Source organism: Triticum urartu, chromosome 1A (assembly GCF_056163025.1).
Source record: "Triticum urartu cultivar PI428250 chromosome 1A, HENAU_Tu73, whole genome shotgun sequence".
In the NCBI taxonomy this organism is placed as follows: domain Eukaryota; kingdom Viridiplantae; phylum Streptophyta; class Magnoliopsida; order Poales; family Poaceae; genus Triticum; species Triticum urartu.
The window spans coordinates 2,274,384-2,291,289 of record NC_141873.1 but is presented as its reverse complement, the minus strand read 5'-3'; positions in this window follow the sequence as shown (position 1 = coordinate 2,291,289).

Genomic DNA, 16,906 nt, shown 5'->3' with positions numbered 1-16,906 from the left:
TTTGCTGAAATGACATGTGACAATAATTCATAAACCATGGTCGGCAAAACACGCTCTCCTGGTCCGAAATAGCTCGCGCCCACTATTTCAAAACACGCTCTCCTTGCCCGAAATCGCTCGCGCCCACTATAGTTCAAAACACGCCCTCCTCGCCCGAAATCGCTCCCACCCACTATTTGGGGAGAAGCAAAGTTACTCTAGTATCCCCGACCCTCAGTACACAAACCCAAGCCGAGAAGCCTTTAGGCAAGGGTAGAACTGTAACTCCCCCTCACATTTCAGAAAATGCGTCCGTAAGACATGGTTCCACTCCACTCCCAATTCCCCCCGCCCGCCCCCATTCATACCTCGTGGGCACCAAATCACCTTCTCCCCGGGAGGCTCCCTTCTCCCGAGCCACGAAACCTCAGCCCCACCTCCATGGCGCCCCCCACTGCACCAATTTCACAGCCGCCCTCCTCCCTAATGCCGGAGACGCTGTCCATTTACCGTCGTGCACTGGGCCATGTGCCTCTTACTCCGTGCTGCTAGTGCTGCCTCGACGATGGCCGCGTGAACCGCACCGGAGCCGATTCACCCCCGCCGTTGTTCATGACGCCGGAGCGGCTCCAACTTCGGATCCGTCTAGAGTCCTGGCGCTGCTTCAGCGTAGCCGTCGACCGTCGTGACATCGCTCTTTCCCTGCTGCCGGTCGCCACCCCAACCGGGCCGGCCTCGCCGACTCGGCAGCTGGACCTGCCTACTTCACCATGCCGCCAGATAGGTCGCACCCTCATCTCAAATCACTTTATTTAGGCGTTAGTTGTCTGAATTTTTATTCTAGGCCAATCGATTTGCAATGGGAAGCAGCACCCCTCGAGGCGGCGGAGCTCCTAGGCTGCCGGTTGGCTGGTATCTAACGTAAGGGTGCGGGGCCGCAAGTTCGCCGCGGAAGCAGCGCTTAGATGGCAATCTTTTAGAGTTGTGTGGGTTGAAGGTACTACCGCCGCCGGATCTGGATGACGGGGAGTTTTTTGGATTGGCCCGAGGGCGGCACAACCACGGCAGTGCGGTGGGGCGGGGAGCGGGGTTTTGGCTAGGGCCACGGATGGCGGAGGCAGGTTGCTCTGCCGTTGGTCGCTGGCTCTTCGGGGAAGATTCCGGACAGTGTCAGCCGGGAGGCACAAGACAGCCAGCCATCCGGCGTAGATCGGACAGTATCAAAATAAAATAAAATCGTGTGACCCTAATTTAGTCTTCAGTCAACAGACGTGTGACCACTCTCGTACCTTGCTGTTGATCCCTTAGTGTATTTCTTCAGATCAAAGAGATATGTCGTTCTTAACATTATGCGTTATCTGCATCTTCAGACACACCGTCTTCCGACTCACCGCAGCTGCTCCAACAAGGGAAGCATACACCAGAAGGGAGCTATAGTCCCCACTCAACAGTTCCCTGCATCGAATGCGCTTGCCCGACATGCACAGCCACAACAACTGCAGGGCCATCGACAAGTCAGCACATGATGCTCACTCTTATGGATGGCAGCCAGATAGGTTGTACCCTCATCTTACTTGTGTGCAACATTTATGGCTTTGTTATTCATCTAAGCATGGAAAATAGATCATCACATTTCACTGTATATTCATGCTGATCTCTTACGGGTCTTGTTCAGGAGTTAACGCTGTTCCATAGTTCAACTAAGATACTTGTTCTTTAGGTAACACTGTTCCATAGTTATCATCCATCAGCCAATGCTATCCCACAGGCTGGTGATTATAGTATTATACCACTTCTAGTATTTCCTATGTTGTTCTTTAATACTTCTGTGTGCCATCTAGTTAATCTTGAGTACAAAAGATACATATTCTGTAGCTTTCATCTGTGTTCTCCCTTTAGTTTATGATACCCGTTGCTGCTAGTTAACCCCAGTCCTACTATTTATGTCGTCTCCTACAGGCACTCATTACATAAATCTAACTACCAGTTGTCTTCCATGCATGTCAGATATAATTGCACACGCTGATATATCCACAAGAACCTCACAGAGCAATGTAAAGGCCAATAAACTTGATGTCAATGATACCCAATATGATGGAACATGTAAAGGCAGTTCTTCAGAAGACTTGCAGAAAGATGATGAATCCTCTTCACCCCACAAGGTCCTTTCTCTAACTTGGCCTGTGATATGGGTACAACATGCATATAATGTCCTGGAGTGTATCTACTCTGTTGCAATGCCATGTGCTTAGCATGCTGATCATGCATGTAAATATGTCATGCCTTCCTGTTTTTCATTACCTATTCCATTCATGATAACATGTTTTCAAATTCAAGTACTGTCATTCTACTCTATCGAAATGCCATCTGCTTAACTTGGACATCATGCTTCTGAATATCTTATGCATTGTTATTCATCAGTATGTACTTCATCTGTCTAGCATACCATGTTTTTTTACATTGAAGTGCTGTTCTAGTGCTCTGTTGCAATGCCATCTTATTTTCCCAATCATACACGTGTATGTTGCCTTAGTTATTTCTGTACGTATTCCACTAGCATACAGTTTTACATTCAACTAGTTTTTTTGCTGTGTTGTCCTGTCGTATCCTTAGCTCTTACACCATACTCCCTCCGTCCGGATTACATGTTGCCGAAATGGATAAAAAAGGATGTATCTAGAACTGAAATACGCCTAGACTCATCCATTTTTTTCCGGATGGAGGGAATACATGTCAATATGTCATGCCTTTCTATTCTTCAGTACCTATTCCATCTCTCTGCTGCCGCAAGTTTTATAATTAAAGCACCATTCTTCTATATAAGGCATGCAAGGGGAAGACGACTATCACTACTGGAATCAGCTACTTTGCCATCTGCCAGCTCTTTGTCGTCTGCTAGCAGACGTCAAAGAAGCTCTTTGCCATCAGCTACCCAAAAGAACTGGCTGATGGCAAAGACCTTCTTTGCCATCAGCTAGTTCTTTGCCGTCCGCTAGCAGACGACAAAGATTCTTTGCCGTCAGCTGGCAGATGGCAAAGAGGGACGTGGCCCACACTAACAGGCTGATTAGGGAAAATCTAATGGGGCCCCTCTTTGCCGTCCGCTAGCAGATGGCAAAGAGTAATAAAGCAGACGGCAAAGGGGGGTGGACGGCAAACGTTTAGGTTACTAACAGCCGAGCCCCACCCCGCCCATCTCTCTCTATTTCTGTCCCCCTCCTCCCCGACGACCACCGCCACCCACTGCCGCCCCCGCCACCCACCGCCGCCCCCTTGCCCCACCTCCTCTCGCCCCGTCGCCCCACCGTCCCAACCACCCGCCGCCGCCGCCACCAGCCACCGCCCCTCGCCCCGTCGCCCCCACCACCCGCCACCGCCCCGGCGCCCCGTCGCCCGCGCCGGAGCCAGGCTCGCCGCAGGCCCCCTGCGTCCACCTCGCGCCCCCCGCCCCGGAGCCAGGCTCGCCGCCGCCCCTGCGCCCGCGCCGCCCCCGGAGGCAGGCTCGCCGCGGGCCCCTGCGTCCGCCTCGCGCCCCCCGGAGCCAGGCCCGCCGCCGCTGCCCTAACCGCGGCCGTCCACCACCACCCTGCGACCATCCTCCATCCTTCATCGAGAGGAGCCAAGGTGAGCATTTTTTGTTTTTTTCTACTGTTTTTCTTTGCTGTTTAGGTTTAATTAGGTTATTGATAGGTTTAGGTTAGTGGTTGGTTTAGGTTAGTGCTAGATTTAGGTTTAGATAATTAGAAGAAGAAGAAAGTTGAAAAAAAGAATAAGAAGTAGACGAAGAGGAAAAAGGAAAAAAGGAAGAAGAATAAGAAGAAAGTTGAAAAACAGAACAATATAGAAGAGGAAAAAGGAGAAGAAGAAAGAAGAAGGAGAAGAAGAAGAAAGAAGAAGAAGAAGAAGAAGAAGAAGAAGAAGAAGAAGAAGGAGGAGGAGGAGGAGGAGGAGGAAGAGGAGGAGGGAGAAGAAGAAAGAAAAGAAGAAGAAGAAAGAAGAAAGAAGAAGCAAAAGAAGACCCCGACACCCCACCACGACACCCCGGCCCGACACCCCGGCCCCAACCCCCGACACCCCGACCCCAACACCCGACACCCCGACCCCGACACGCCACCCCGACACCCTGGCCCGACACCCCGACCCCGACCCCCGACACCCCGACCCCGACCCCCGACACCCCGACCCCGACACGCCACCCCGACACCCCAAACCCCGACCCTCGACACCCTGACACCACACCCCGACCCCGCAACGACACCCCGACACCCGACCCTGACCCCGACACCCGACCCTGACCCCGACACCCCGACACCTGACACCCTGACCCCCTGACCCTCCAAAACCGACACCACACCCCGACCCCGACACCACACCCGACAACCGACCCCCTGACCCCGACACGACACCCCAACCCCGAAACAGCACCCTGACCCCGATACGGCACCCCGACACCGACACGACACCCCGACTCCCGACACCTCCCGAAAAGGTGTTCTTTGGCCTTCCAGAGGCCGACGGGGTCATATATTTGTGAATTATTAGTTAGGTCATATGTTTTTCGATTTTGTTATGAAAAACATCATATATAATTGTGTTCATCGGATAGTTTTAAATGTGCAGTTGTTTCATCGCTGCGAGGTTTGGTGTTCAACGACCTCGCCATGCGTTTGACGAGCTCTGCCCCTTCGTTCGTGGGTGAGCACAAATGACATGTCCTCCTCTCCCATTAATTGTTTGCTCTATTCTGATGAAACTTGATAGCTAGCTATATATGTGTCTTGAATCATCAGTATGCATAAACAATATGTGTCTCCCGTTCGAAAGCGTCATAGTTATAAATATGCATGCATTTGCATATTTATAACCTTGATTCTTTCGAATTGTCCAACGCTATCCATGGACAGCCCGAGTATGTCTAGATTGGGTTCGTTTTCCCATATGCTTTGCTCCGGATCCGACGCATAAATTTCATCAGTGCCTCCCCTGTTGTTCTTTGGGTACACATCCTCTCTGTTTATTGCAGAGACGTGTATCAGGAGAACAGCAGGGAGGTGCTGCCAAAATTTTGCTTCAGATCCGGAGCATAGCATGGGAAAATGAACCCAATCTACACATACTCTGGTGGGATTAGGACCTATCATTACCTATTAGAGTGTAGGTTGCATGGACTTAATAAAATTGACAAAGTAGATCAACTGATGAATATATACATGGTGAATTACAAATATAATTGTTGTGTGTCTAGTACTCTGAAAGTCAAGATGAGTGATCATGCGTGGATGTATACTGGTCACACTGGTCAGAACAAATGGAGCGCTGAATGGTTTACAAAAACCAAGGGGTTTGTGCAAGCCGCATTTGCAAATGTCCAGAGGAAAACCTGGTGCCCTTGTTTTCGGTGCGGCAATTGGGAAAAGAGGACAGAGGCTGAAATGGGCAAACACCTGTAGAAGAGTGGTTTTACGCTCGATTATACGGTGTGGACAGTTCATGGTGAGTCTGCCAAACGTCACCGAGCTGAGGTGGATCGTTGTCGCACCGACGAGCATGGTACCGGGATGGAAAACATGGTGCAACACTATGATGATTCTCGGGATTCGGACGAGGAGATGGAGGAATCTGCAAAGGCCTTCAATGAAATGTTGGAGTCTTCAAAACGTCCGCTCCACGACCACACTGAGCTTTGTCAGTTGGATGCCATCTCACAAGTAATGGCTCTGAAGGCTCAGTTCAACTTGGGAAGAGAATGCTATGACACAATTACGACAGTATTTGGACGCTTTCTACCCAAAGGCCATGTAATGCCTACAAACCTATACCAGTCGGACAAAATCCTCCGTGCACTAAAGATGCCCTATGAGAAGATACATGCCTGTGAGAAAGGATGTGCCTTATTTAGGCTTGACTATGCGGACTTGAACTATTGTCCCATTTGCATGTCTTCCAGAACAAGTAGAAAACGGGCCTATTGTCCCGGTTCTTAAGGGCTTTTTGTCCCGGTTCCTGAACCGGGACTAAAGGGTCGTTACTAATGCCCTGACCCTTTAGTCCCGGTTCTAACCAAAACCGGGACACATGGGCCTCCACGTGGCCTGCGTGGCGAGCCCAGGCAGGACGGCCTTTGGTCCCTGTTGGGAGCACCAACCGGGACCAATAGGACTCCACGCGTCAGCATTTCTGTGGCTGGGGTTTTTGTTTTTTTTTGAAAGGGGGGGGTTGGGGGTTTTGGGGGGTTAATTTAGGTATTTCATATATTGTTTTAGATAGCTAATTAATAGAGAGAAGTGTCCTCTCTTATGTCCGTGCTTGGTCGACGCTACGTATACTATACATACGTATAGAGAGGACTAGACATGCTAGCTAGCTAGTAAGCAAACAAAGGAAACAGAAGATCGTCATGAACATATATGCATACAGAGAGAAGTGATATCGACCACCTCTCCTTCTCTGAGAGATTGGTCGAACAACAAGTTCTCGTATATCTATCGTCCGACACTACCGGCTACATATATACAATAATTATCTCTTACAAATATAATCTCCTACATTATGGACGCATGGTCCACATAGTATTCTCTGTCTTCAGCGATCACGTGGTCAAGAAGGAATGCCGCCAATTCCTCTTGAATTGCTCGCATGCGATCTGGTGCTAGGAGTTCATTCCGCATCCGAAACATCTAATTTGAAGAAGGGGGTCAATACATATATATATATATAAATGAATGAAACTCAACACAAATGATGGTAATAAAATAAAATTGTGAATATTTTTATTTACGCACTTCATATTGTTCGTCAGTGTACCCGCCCCGCTCACAGGTCGTGTGGCAGATGGACTCGCAGACGTAGTATCCACATAAATCATTCCCTTGTTCCTGCCACAACCACTTTACAAGAAATAGAGGTCAATCAAACTTATAAGCAAGAATGCCAAATGGTATTGATGAAACTAGCGCTTGAATCACTAGGAGATGCGTGGAACATGCTACTATAGTACTTACTTTCGGGTGTCTAAATTTCAGCTCCTTCGGCAGTCACGGAGCTTTTCTGGTGAATTTTCTCCAAACCCTTCCGGACAAAGAAAACAATTACTTGATATCAGAAATGAACAAAGTTGCTGATATGGTGGATAATGATCGATTTAACTTACTTCAATCATTTCAGTCATGTCCGCATACTCCTGGGGATCTTTTCGTCTAGAGTCTAAGACAGTTACTAGTCCCTGCTCAAGCTTAATCTCTAGGAGAATATAGTGGTACCTGCGCACGCATGCATAACTCATCAATTACATTACTATAACCTGGACTAATATATATGGGAAACCAAATATGCACAAGATAGTAACACTCACGAACCGGGTCCAATGCCCCCATTGGTCCTGGTTCTAGACTGAACCGGGACTAATGGCCTGACCCGGCCTGGACCGTTGCCCCCTTTTCTACTAGTGCAGGTATATTGTGGTAGACAATGGTATGGGTGAGAAGATGCAGACCAAAATCCCCGTTAGTGTTCTTCGGTATATGCCAATCGTACCAAGACTTCAACGTCTTTTAATGGTCGAAGAGACGGCCAGACAAATGACATGGCACAAAACAGGCAAAAGAACCGAACTAGATGTAGATGGGAATCTGATGATGGTACACACATCGGATGGTGTTGCGTGGAAAAAGTTTGATAGATTACATGCTGACAAAGCGGCAGATCCGAGGCATCCTCGAGTCGGCATCAACACGGATGGGTTCAGTGTGTTTGGTATGACGGCAGCCCAATACAGTTGTTGGCCCATATTTGTCTTTCCACTCAATCTCCCCCCCCCCCCCGGACAGATTATGCAAAGAAAGAACATTTTCCTGACGTTGATAATTCTAGTGCCGAACTATCCGGGGAAAATATGAATGTGTACATGCAGCCGCTTAAGGACGAATTGCAAGAAGCCTCGGATAATGGGTTCAAGACATACGACACCTATAGCAAACAGAACTTCATAATGCGTGTCTTGTACATGTACTTGACGCATGACTTGCTGGCGTATGCGCTATTCGTTGGCTAGTTTGTGCATGGAAGGTTCCCATGCCCCACATGCAAGGGAGCTCTTGAGTTTCGTTGGCTTCAGGACGGTCGCTAGTTTTCTTGTTTCGACATGCATAGACAGTTCCCGGATCCTCGCCATAAGTCCAGGAAAGACAAGAAGAACTTCATCAGAGGAAGAGTTGTCAAAAACTCTGCACCACCTGCATTGACAGCCCAACAGACCCTGGATCAGTTAAACGCTCTCGAGCCAGATCCATAGCGTCCATGGTACTTCAAGGGGTATAATTCTGAGCACGCCTGGACTCACAAAACATGCTTATGGGATCTGCCTTACTTCAGAGACCTCCTTTGCCCACACAACATCGACGTGATGCACACTGAGAAGAATATCGCTGAGGCACTTTTTGGTACATTGTTCGGCATAGATGGGAAGTCAAAGGATAATACTAAGGCTAGAGTCGATCTGGAGGCGCTATGTGATAGGCCATTACAAAACACCCATTTAGATGTTCCTGGTGTCTATATTATGGCTCAACGGGCGACCCAAGTATTCTATCTACCGTGGGCCTGCGAAACTAATCCAAATCTGAAAGGTTGGGATGTCGTTTATGAAGTGCCGCCACGTGCTAGACTTTATCCCCCAAAGGAAGAGGATTATGAACCTCACATTAACCCAGACACATATGAAGGAGAATTCTTCCAAGAGACACGTCTTTCCAAAAAGCGTTTCAAGAACCGCTATACTTCACCCCAAAACATTGAAGTAGACAGCGCAGTGAATCCAACATCACCCCAGAGGAGGAACAAGAAGAGCCGGAACAAGAATAGGTTACTGCTGCGGATGACCTGTCAATGCTTGACCGATTACGTCAAGGTGGCCTTGCACATGTTGATGCCACTGAACCCTATGAGCCCATCATTGATTATAGTGATGATGATGATTATGCATTTATTGATGATACTGATCGAGATTATTAGTAGTGTCAGGTATTCAATTTTTTTATGTTCTACTTGATGATGATACACTTAAGTGATATACATATTATTATTCATGTCGGTACTTTTTTTATGTTGTACTAATGTCATTTATTCTTTGTCATGACAGGTGTTGAAAGATGGTGGGCGCTGGTCGGGAGAGCGCCGAGGCCCCTTCTTCGTCGGCGCATGGTGCAAGGTCTTCCATTCCACACGCACCTCTCCGCCGAGTGTTGCTGGACAGTATGGCGACACCGCCGGGCCCTTCTTCGTCGACCGCGGTGCCCAGCAGGGGACGAGGTAAGAAGAAGAGAGGAGGTGGAGCACGTGGTTGCAGGAGAGGAGGTAGGGTGACTGCTACGGCGCCTTCCTCGCCGCCACCCCCCAGCTGTTTCACCCGAGCACGTGACTGCTAGGGTGGACTCGTCCGAGGAGGAGGCTACACGGACTCCGGTCCACGGGTCATCGACCCACGAGCCTCGGGTCGACGGGCCTTCGGCCCATGAGAGTTGGGCCCACGAGACCCCGGAGGAGCACACGTCTATATGGGATACCTGGTCGGGTCAGCCTGAGTAGCCGAGTGGTTATGTTGATGATGTGGGGAGCCTGAGGAGCCGACTGATATTGAGGAGGAGGGGGGCAACGTCTACCAGCGTGGTTGTACACGGCTCCTGTCCGTGCCGGCGACCCGCGAGCAGAGGTGGTTGATTTTCCCTGATGGGGAGAGGTAAGTGCATTTAATCTTTTTCTACCTTCTGCATTCACGTTTCTTCAAATAACTAATGCGTTGGCCTTCCCAGGCTACGGGGGTTCGGACCACCATGAAAGTGTCCGCCGGCCCAACTCCGTCCTTGGAGTTCTGATTCGGCAAACCTTCCCGGGGTTTGTCACGTTGCCTGGTGAGGGTCGGCTTCCAGAGGATGGATTGAGTTGGGAGCACTACTTGGCTGCCCCGGCCCCGCCGGGTGAGATTATCGACGGTGTCTTGTGCAAGACGAGGGCAGACGTGGTGATCAGAAAGTTCTGGTTAATTTCTCCTTTACTCAATTAAAAATCTTCAACTAGCTAGTTATTAATTGTACTAATCAATATTGTCTCATTTGATTGCAGACATTCTACAGGTGTGAGGAGGGATACGAGGAGGAGGCGGCAGATGTTATCGACAAGGAGTGCATGCGCATACTGCAGAACTTACGGCATGATGTTCGGGTGCAGGCTGTTCGAGACTACTACGCCGGGCATGGTATCAAGAAGCCCAAGCAGGCGTGCCGCAATAAGTTCTTGAGTAAGGAGCAGTACATGAAGTTAATTCTTAAGGCCTTGTACTTACTTCCTTCATTTAGTAATTCATAGCCGTAGCGCTCAAGTTTCTATTTGCTAACATAGGCCCCTCCGAGATGGTGTGCGGATCGGATGGATTGTTGGGAGGTGTTGGTCAACGCGTGGTGCTCAAAAGAATGGCGGGCCACCCACAACGAGGCCAAGGACAAACGTGCCCAAATGGAAGGTGTGCCACACCATCAAGGCAGCTCCAACTTATTTTAGTACGGGCGGAACTGGGTATGTGGTTTGCTTCATGATTCATGCAATTAATTCATTATGCTAGCTTTAGCCCTTTAATTACTAATTTACTTTGTTTCTCTCTTTCAGGCATGCTATAATAAGGCGGATAAGGTGCCAGAGGTGTACGACCTGTATGCCATGGCCCACACTAGCCCTTACAAGAAAGTCAAGGCATTCTCTGCGTCTGACCTCGATGATCCAAAGAACTTCACCAACATCTCCGCCCACGACAAGCTCGTGCAATATAGAGACTAGGGGAAGGCGGGGAAAAGGGAGGACTTTAACCCGAGAAAGGGTCCCATTGATACAGAGCTGCTGATGATATCTGGTGGCGGGAGGTCCCATGGCTCCATAGCCATGGGAGATGGACTTATCCGTTGTCCTACCACTCTCCTGGAGATCAAGGCGCGCCAGTCGAGATCCGCTCCTGAGATAAGGCCTCGTGAACGGCCAGTCCAACTCGCCATCAAGGTTAGTTATACGTACTCAGCTATCTTTCTCCATTACATTGTGTGCGCTTCCATCAATGATTACAAATGGTCATGTGAGTGGTGTTGCAGGCTTCTATACAGAGTGAGAGAGAGAGAACGGAGAAACTTCTGGCGGAGGCGGCGAAGAGGCAGCGGGAGTTGGAGGAGAAGATGACAAAGATGTTGGAGGAGGAGAGGGCACGGAATGACACGCAGGCAAGGGCCATGTACGAGCTCCTTGTGGTAAGTTTCTTCTGCAGATTTCTTGCTAGTCTTAACATTTGAGTCTCATTACTAACTAGTATGACTCTGTTGTGAAAACCCAAATGTGCAGTCTCTGTGCGAGAAGTCCGGTCAGACCGCTCCGTCGATGCCAGTGATTGCTCCTGGGAGCACGGTGAGTTTAATTTGAATGGACATTACTTGCTAGTCTTAACATTTGAGTGTCATAATGCTAACGAGACATTGGAAATGATCTTTGGTGCAACTTAACTCCAGACACGCATCACACGATCCTTCTCTAGCTACCGGCACGAGCCAGCCCGCTCCTACACCTCCCTGATCATGGTAAGTTTCTCAAGTGTTTTGCTTAACAAATGCATAAAGACCTAGACTTAGCTTTATTTCATCCAATATGCTTACCATAATGACCTAGAGTTAGCTTCTTTTCCTCCAAAATGACTTAATAAGCTTACTGACCTCATAAACCATCCATTTTACCTAAGTTAGCTCTAAAACGATCTGTACTTAGCTAACTTATGTCAAAAAATTCATAATTAGCTTAGTTAGCTCATAAATGATCCATTTTACCTAAGTTACCTCTCAAATGACCCATTTTACCTTAGTTAGCTTATAAGTGATCCAATTTATCCAAGTTAGCTCTAAAATGACCCATTTTACCTAGATTAGCTCCTAAATGATCCATTTTACCTACGTTAGCTTTAAAATGACCCATTTCACCTAGCTTAGCTCCAAAATGACCCATTTCACCTAGGTTAGCTCCAAAATGACCCATCTTACCTACGTTAGCTTATAAATGATCCAGTTTATCCAAGTTAGCTCTAAAATGACCCAATTTACCTAGAGTAGCTCCTAAATGATCCATTTCACCTAAGTTAGCTAAAAACGATCCATTTCACCTAAATTAGCTCTTAAATGATCCATTTCACCTAAGTTAGCTCAAAAACAATCCATTTCACCTTAGTTAGATCATAAACGAATCATTTCAACTAAGTTAGCTCATAAATGATCCATTTCACCTAAGTTAGCTCAAAAATGATCCATTTCACCTTAGTTAGCTCAAAAACAATCCATTTCACCTTAGTTAGCTCATAAATGACCCATTTCAACTAAGTTAGCTCATAAATGATCCATTTCACCTAAGTTAGCTCATAAATGATCCATTTGACCTAAGTTAGCTCATAAATGATACATTTGACCTAAGTTAGCTAAAAAACGATCCATTTCACATTAGTTGGCTCAAAAATGATCCATTTCACCTTAGTTAGCTCAAAAACGATGCCCTTCACCTTAGTTAGCTCATAAACGACCCATTTCAACTAAGTTAGCTCATAAATGATCAATTTCAACTAAGTTAGCTGATAAACGACCCGTTTCAACTTAGTTAGCTCATATATGATCCATTTCACCTAAGTTAGCTCATAAATGACATATACTTCTTGTTCTAGTCTTCTTCTTCTAGTCACCTATTTCTAACTTTCTTACTTGCCATTTTGCAGATTTCATTCACTTCGTCGGAGCAAGCTTGCTATGATGGAGTGCTTGCTTTTTCTTTGATGAAACTTTGCATTGTATCTAGCTTGCTATGATGGAACTTGCTATGTTGATGAAACTTTGCATTGTAATATGTATATGGATGGAACAATGTGTATGGATGGAACTTGATGGAACTTGCTTATGTATGAATGGATGAAACTTATGTGCTGGATATGTGATATGATTGTCGTTAAACAGCCCGGTGAAATATATCTATATATGTCATATATATTTGCTGTGAAAATTGTTGAATTAAAAAAAAACAGAAAAAAAGAGACAATATGCAACGGATGACAAAGAGGCCACGTGGCAGGCAACTGTGCTTCCTGGGAGGCTGGCCAATTTGGTCAGTTTGCCTACAGTGGCTGACGGCAAAGGCTTTGCCGTCCGCGGCAGTCGGCAACGAGTAAAAACTTTGCCTACAGCGGCGGACGGTAAAGGCCTGCTATGTAGTGACGTCCAGCTGACATCATTCGGCGGACGGCAAAAGGCCTGCCAAAATTTGACGTCAGCGGCGGACGGCAAAGGCCTGCCGTTAACCACCTAATGGAGTAACAGTGCAATTATTGTCATTTGCATTCTTTACCGTCCGCTGCTGATTGCAAAGGCCCCTTTGCCGTCAGCCGCCCGAAGCAGACGGCAAACTACCTCTTTGCCGAACCTTACTTTGCCGTGGCCTTTTGCCGTCCGCGGCAGACGGCAAAGTACCTCTTTGCCGGACCTTACTTTGCCGTGGCCTTTTGCCGTCCGCGGCAGACGGCAAAGACCTTTGCCGTCTGCCGTGGCAGATGGCAAAGTAGCTGATTCTTGTACTGTATGTTAGAATCTGAAGGGTTACAAACAAGTCCTTTGCAAAAGATCCAAACGCCAGGAGATAATAAACCAACTCCAGTTTTTATAGATACTGCTCCAGCACAGAGAAACCCAACTCCTACTGATCATAAGCAGATTCCAGTGGCCAAAGAACTAGTCCGCTCCAGTCCAGCAAAAATATGTCAACTCAATTCTAAGAAGCGTGTGCGTATCCTTGCATCATGAAATTTTATAGCATGCTGATCATATTTTCTACGTGTTTCTTACCCATCTCTCTTTTAGAAAATAAGTTTTAACAGATAGAAGATTTTCTGCAATGGTATCGTTTATGAGGAAAGATTCTTGCAGGAATTCTCTGTGCTCCAATGTAGATGTAAGTACCTATTGTATATCACTATATTTTTACATCAGCATGTATTTTGTTAATCGGCGTGAATCCAACCTTTATCTGATCTAAATATAGTTGTAGCAAAATGTATGATTAAAGGCCACAATGTTGATTTTTGCAAGGAAAACTGCCTAGTAGTTTTGCATCCTGAGCTGCATGAGTGTACTATCTCATATCAGGGTTGAATACTTTGGTTCTGTAGTGGGTTTTTCAGTGTTTTTTTACTGTGTTGTCCTGTTGTATCCCTAGCTCTTACATCATACTCCCTCCGTCCGGATTAAATGTCGCAGAAATGGATAAAACTGGATGTATCTAAAACTGAAATACGCCTAGACCCATCCATTTATTTCCGGATGGAGTGAATACATGTCAATATGTCATGCCTTTCTATTCTTCAGTACCTATTCCATCTCTGCTGTAGCATGTTTTATAACTGAATCACCATTCTTCTATATAAGGCATGCAAGGGGAAGACGGCTATGTTAGAATCTGAAGGGTTACAAACCAGGTCTTTGCAAAATATCCAAACGCCAGGAGATAATAAACCAAGTCCATTTTTCATAGATACTGCTCCAGCACAGAGAAACCCAACCCCCACTGATAATAAGCAGATTCCAGTGGCCAAAGAACTAGTCCGCTCCAGTCCAACAAAAGAATGTCAACTCCATTCTAAGAAGCGTGTGCGTATCCTCGCATCATGAAAGTTTATAGCATTCTGATCATATTTTCTACATGTTTCTTACTCGTCTCTCTTTTAGAAAATAAGTTTAAACGATACAAGACTTCCTCCATTGGGATCGTCTTCGAGGAAAATATCTTGCGGGAATTCTCTGTGCTCCAGTGCTGATGTAAGTACCTGTTGTATATCACTATATTTTTACATCAGCATGTATTTTGTTAATCGGCATGAATCTAACCTTTATCTGATCTAAAATTAGTTGTAGCAAAATGTTAAAGGCGGCAATGTTGATTTTTGTAAGGAAAACTGCTTGGTAGTTTTGCGTACTGAGCTGCATGAATGTGCTATCTCATATCATGCACATTACTGAATTGTAGTGCTTCTCTGGTTGCCCATTCATTCATTGTGTCAATGTTGCTTTCGTATTACCTTACCTAGCTGATGATAGCTGTGCCATATTGTGTTAATTTGGTGTAGGCTAGTTGCCCCAACGTTCATTGTGTCAATGTTGCTTTCCTATTATCTGACTTGGCTAATGATAGCAATGCTAGTGTGTTAATTTCGTGCAGGCTGCTGAAGATAAGAAGACAAACTCTGAAATCAGCAAGGCAACCCCATTCTTTCTTTCCAGTAAATCTAGGCCAGGTAATATGGCAATAACTCATGATTAATCTGTTTGGTTCCCGTCCTAATTTATGTTATCATGAAGTGGTCATGACACTCTCCACTATCAATAATACAAGCCTGCCAAAATCGCCATCTGAATCTGTTCAGTATCCTCTATCTCGAATGCAACGGAATAAATGTATGTTTGTGAACAAATTAATGGCTGAAGCAATGATGGAAATGGTGGATGAATCAGAGGTGCAGAGTCGTGCGACACAACAACTGATCAATGTTTTCAGAGATAGTGTGGCAAAGCAGCAAGAACTTGCCCACATGCTTATGGGCGTCATCTGTGCTAAGGTTGCAGATTGTGACGTTGTAGATGGTTAGGTTCTGCTCATTTATTTGCACTCACATCAATCTTTGATTGCCCAGTGGATGTAATTTCCTGTAATATATTCTGGATGTGCAACGTTATTCCCTGTATGACGTACCTTTGCTCGTCGTAATGGGCTCAAATTATCTAATTGGGCCTAAAGACATGAACAAACTTTAGTGGGCCCAGTGAGTTAATGGGCCGTTACTAGGCCGAAAGTTAATGGTCGGCCCTCTTACCTCCCGGGTCATTAACAGGCCGACATCGAAGCGGGCAACAGGTGGCCCCAATTTATTTCATGGGCCGTTAACAGGCCGTTACTAAGTTTGGGCTACATATGGCCCAACTATACTGTAGGCCTTTAGCAGGCTGAAAGAGACAGCGGGCTTGTATTGGACCATGAAGAGCATGGGCCGCTAAGAGGCTGAAAGTGAGGTCGTATTGTAAACAGCCCAACTGTGTTGTGGGCCTTTAGCTGGCCGATAGAGAAACCGGGCTGGTATTGGACCATGAAGGGCATGGGCCGTTAAGAGGCCAAAACTAAGGTCCGACTACAAATGGCCCAACTCATTTATGGTCTGTTAACAGGTCGAAAGGCACACAGGGCCGGGAATTGGCCCAACACTTAAATGGGTCGCTAAAAGGCCAAAACTCAGGTCCGACTACAATTGGCCCAACTGATTTATGGGCCGTCAACAGGCTGAAAGTGACACCGGGCCAGAAATTGGCCCAACACTTAAATGGGCCACTAAAAGGCCGAAACTCAGGTCCGACTACAAATGGCCCATCAGATTTATGGGCCGTCAACAGGCTGAAAGACACACTGGGCCGGAAATTAGCCCAACATTTAAATGGGTCGCTAAAAGGCCGAAAGATGTACATCCTGAAAATTGGCCCATCCATTAAATGGGTCATTAACAGGCCGAAATCTCATTGGGCCGATATTGAGCCCAAGTATGTAGCAGGCTGTTAACGGGCTCGACCTAACGATGGGATGCAATGGTGTCAAATCTTTAACAGGCCGAATTGGCACATCTCGTATGGGCCGTGGGCTTAAATGGACCTGACACAAGTAGGCCTTATATGGGCCGGCCTGCTAATTTTTACTAGGCCAGCCTTTTTCACCGGAATGGGCCACTGTTGGGTCGTGCCACGTGTCGACATATCATAGGCGCCTATCTGACCCACTAACGAGCTGACACGTGTTTCGTCCGGCCAATAAGAATTTTACATGTGGAAATTTCCCATTG